Genomic DNA, 4,826 nt, shown 5'->3' with positions numbered 1-4,826 from the left:
GAGCTGGCTTATCATGGAATGATGCTTGCTGCCAAGACTGATTCCTGGGATCTACACTGTGGGAGGAGAGAGTGGATTTCTTCAAGTCCTTTTCTAACCATGTTACACTTGCTACAGCTCACCCGCCCTCTCCTCTCATGAAAAAAAAAAAAACATAAGATTTTAAGGAAAAAAATGAATTTACTCGATTTCCCCAGTGCCTTCATGTCACAGTTAAGTTATGATCTTCTTCTCATGGAAGTCTTTTTGCTCACTCCTTAACCACGCCCTCCTGTTATTTGCTATCAGTATGCCATTTCTCCCATCCCTGCTCTCGTCTTCTTTGCCCCCTCCCTTTCTTACACAGTGAGTATTTACTTACTATTTGTGTCCCCATTTGACAACAGAACCCCGGACCACTGCTATGTTTACTGCAGTGCTTAAAACACTACCTGGGATGCGACTGGAATTCTAAACATTTGCTGAGTGGATGAAAGGTAAATAATGTCTATGTTTGTGAAAGTAAACAAACAAACAAAACAAAACAATAACAAAAAACCTCAATATACCTCCTCTGAATATTATACAATGCTTTTGTGTTGAGGGAAAAATCCTTTTCTATATCAAATTTGGCAAGGAATTCTGTCTGCTTTTTTTCTATCTTGAATGGAATTGTGCTGTCATTTCTCCCATGGCCATTCACTGAATGGGTGTTTCTATGGTTACCATGTTATTTCTAGTCAGAATCCTGTTGAGGAGAAACCTGAATTTGGTATCTCAGGAAGTCAAGATTCCCTTGACATCCTATAAAGATTCCAATGAATTTCCACAAATCAGCTTCATGCCTTATTCAGTAAATTAGTTGGGGCAATGGACTGGAAGACATCTTTGGGGTTCAACTCCAGAGTTCTAAAAAAAATGCACCACAGAAAATAAATAAAATGAGTTACCAATATGTTTGTGTGGCAGTGATGGTCCCAGTGAAATCAATCCAATTTTTCTTTGCCTGTCACAAAGGGGGCCCTGGCATTCTAAGAGTCACCATGCCCTCGCTGTACCTAATCATTCTGTAGATGCAGTATGCTGTTTGTTCTTTGTGTTTTATTCTGGGAGCAGAAATACAATTTCAAATGAATATATCTCTACAGTCTCATTTGTTAGTTCACCCCAGAAAACAAATGAACTATGCCTAATGATTACTATTCAATGAGAACACCAGGAACTGGCTGAGCTACATCCCAGAGCAGATAGCCACATGAGTTAGAAACATGCCTTACTCCATATGCTCAATTTCTACATGCCTACAGAGTCACTAAGAAGACAAAATTTTATTTCCCCCCATTTTCTTTTTGTGTCCCTTCTTTGATCCTGTCTGATACTCATTCCATTTGTCTCTAACCTGACTTCTATTACTCCTAATCTGCCCAGGGCAAACCACATGCAGCTGTGTCTTTATTGAATTATGAAAATGCAAAAGCACTTCGGTAACTATGCAGGTATCTCTATATAATCTTTAGAAGAAGGAATATGGCAGAATGCAAATTAATTTGCATATTCATAATGCAAATAAGAGAAATCTTTTATGCACAATGCCAACTTTATAAGGAACTCAAAGTCAGGGTCAACATAATCTGCAAAATGCAATTTAACTTTTATTGTAGTCTTTCCAAAATATGGCATGGAAAATTACATTTTAGGTCCTACAGCAATATACACATTCCCTCTGTAGTTTCTGTTTTCTAGCTTTCCTCCATAAGCTGACTCTGTTGATCCATGTACATAGCAACCTTGAAATAACAGCTTTCATTCACTTACATCCCCCAAGGTTTATTAAGCTTATGTTATATGCTGTGTACTCTGCTAGGAATGATAACTGGTTGCGCCTCCCTCTATTCCTTCTGCTCCCCTCCCCTCTCCCACATATCTACCTCTCTTCTGTTTCCCTTCAGAAAAGGACAGACCCCCAGAGTTATCACCTGAACTCAGCATACCACAATGCAGTAAGATTAGGTACAACCCCTCATATCAAGACTGGACAAGGCAACCAAGTAAGAGGAAAATGATCCCAAGAGAAGGCAAAGAGTCAGAGACACACACCCACTCCTACTGTTAGGAGTCCCACAAAAACCTAATACCACATCACTTATGCAGAGGACCTAGTGCAGACCCATACCGATTCTATGATTGCCTTCTCAGTCTCTGTAAGCCCCTATGAGCTCTGCTTAGTTGATGCTGTGGGCCGTGTTCTTCTGGTGTCCTCAACCTCTCTGGCTCTTACAGTTCTTTCTCCCCATCTTCCACATGGTTCCTGGAGCTCCAACTAATGTTTGGCTGTCATCTGCTCTCATCAGTTACCAGATGAAGCCTCTCTGAAGACGATTGGGGTAGGCACTGATCATAATGGCAGAATACCATTAGGAGTCATTTGATTCTACACCAAGTGTCTATTCCTGACATTGCCTGGATATCTAAGAACTGGAAGCTGGCTAACCCCTTGGTCTCTAATTTTAAGAGCAGCAAACATATAATTCAATACCCCAAAGTAACAAAAAGATGATGGAGCAATCATATCATTAGGCAAGATGTTGTCAATTCCCTGAAACAAATAGCATCATTGACATGAAATCATTGCTGAGCTCTCTGGATATCTCTGTCCCCCATTTCCTTGGTGAATAGCCTCATTAATGCCTCATCATTAAAATTTTCCCTAAACTACCTTTCTAAATCCCAAATAACCTAAAGCATGGCTCCAGCCTTGCTTAAAATCTCCTTCTTGCAGCTGTATCTTATAACCAAATGGCTCTGTCTGTCTGGCAGAGTTCATTAGCTTCGTGACTCAGATCTATGCCTTGTTCTGGGTCTATCTCTGCACTAAGTACCTGCTACTTCACAAATAATACACAAAATCTTGTGGTGACTTCTTGAGTCTTCATGGTCTTCCCACTGGATTCTAAACCATGTCTTTCAATTTTGCCTCCCAGGGAAATGGCAAATACATGTCAGAGTAATCGAATAGGTTAGTTTGGCAGTTTTTAGCCAACTTGTTTTCCTGAGATTGAATAAGAGTGGACATTATCAATGATTAGATGATGGGATTTCCTGGGTCTGGAGGGACAGGAAAATACAACGCCTTATGTGGGCCAAAGGATAGTGCAGCTGTTTGCATCCTTATTCAATCAAATATGGATGAAAAGGAAATTTTCATCTAATAATAATTCAGCTACTAAAATGGACGGAATCGTGCACAGTTGGCTCTGAGGTAAATCTCCTTTTGAATGTGACTAGGGAGCTACATTTGTGATTTCTCTCAGCCAAAACGGCCTCAGACTTCCAATTCCTATGAGGAACTCACCTAATTTATTTCCGTGATACCGAAATGAAAATGCTAAAGTGCTGGCGAGCTCATGGCTGAGTCCCCTGCGGCTTGGCACTCTGACAACTTGAGCTGCACCAAGATCTCACAGCGTAGTCTGAGCAAGACTCGGCATACACTCTGATCATCTTGTGTAATGTCACATTGACTTTGATATTATATTTACTTCACTATGAGGTCTTGATTATTGATTAGAGTACTATATAAAGCCATAACCATGAATACTGAGATACTAGCATGACAAACACTGTAGTTTGTTTGGGGAAGATTTATTTTAATGTGTGTGTGTGTGTGTGTGTGTGTGTGTATGTGTGTGTGTGTGTGTGTGTGCATGTGTGTGTTTATGCCTTGTGTGCAGGTACCCGTGGGGCCAGAAGAGGCTGTCAGCTTCTCTGGAGCTGAGTTACCGGTGGTTGTGAGCTGTACACCATGAAGCTAGCAACTGAACTGCTCTGAACGAGCAGCAAGCGCTCCTAACCACTGAATAACCTCTCTAGACTCCTTATTGAAAGCTTGACTGGACATCAGAGACTCACATTTAGGGCTTATTTCCTGGGAAGTTACAGAACCCTAAGAGGAGACTTACTGGAAATTGTTAGGACATTTGGGACACATCCTTGAAGAGGATATCATGACCCCAGAGCTTCCTCTTTCTCCTTTTGTTTTCACTGGAATTCTTCCTTTTTTTAAAATCTTCCCCACTCCACCTCCATTTCTGGGTTTCTGAGCATACAAACAATCAAAACTCCATAATACTTATATTCATCCAGCTTCATAATTAACCAATTAGATAATACACCTCAGGTATTTGTTGCAACAACAGTAAGTTGACTGCTATAGCTAATATACAGTCAGAAAGTCAAATGTTCAGGTTTATAGAAATAAAATTTAAGTTATAAAATACATTAGATATACTTATTTGTTTCTAAACGAATGTTTGGCATCAAACATTCAAACATCATTTAACTTTCAACTTTCTCTCTAATTCAATTTATTCCGTCAGCTTCGTTCCAGTAAGCATTGTTCACGCTGGAATTCGTCCTTGTATTTATTTTTCTATTTTTGGATATTTGACTATGCTTACCATTTCAACTCCATGTATGTTTACATCTACACAGTATTCTTCATAATCTGACCAAATAGATGAACACATAAGTAGCATAAAAAGATGAACTTAAAAATATCTTACTTTCCAAATGAAATCAAATTACATTAAGATTTGAGGTACTCTATATTGATTTTGGAAGTTAAAAGTTATAATCTTACTCTATTTCTAGTTTATAGATAGTAATTTGTAGAGTGAATAGAACTTAGATCTACAGACATACAGTAATAATTAATGCTATAGAACTTCATGCATGTAGGTATAGTGAGACAATAATTGAATTACTGACAGTAAGAGGCTTCCTGTGGAACATTTGATGCTGGACCAAGAGCACACACTTGCTACCTGTGTGTTACTAAGTGTTTATTT

Source organism: Arvicola amphibius, chromosome 10 (assembly GCF_903992535.2).
Source record: "Arvicola amphibius chromosome 10, mArvAmp1.2, whole genome shotgun sequence".
Taxonomy (NCBI): Eukaryota; Metazoa; Chordata; class Mammalia; order Rodentia; family Cricetidae; genus Arvicola; species Arvicola amphibius.
The sequence above is the reverse complement of the archived record's forward strand: the minus strand, read 5'-3'. Positions refer to the sequence as shown.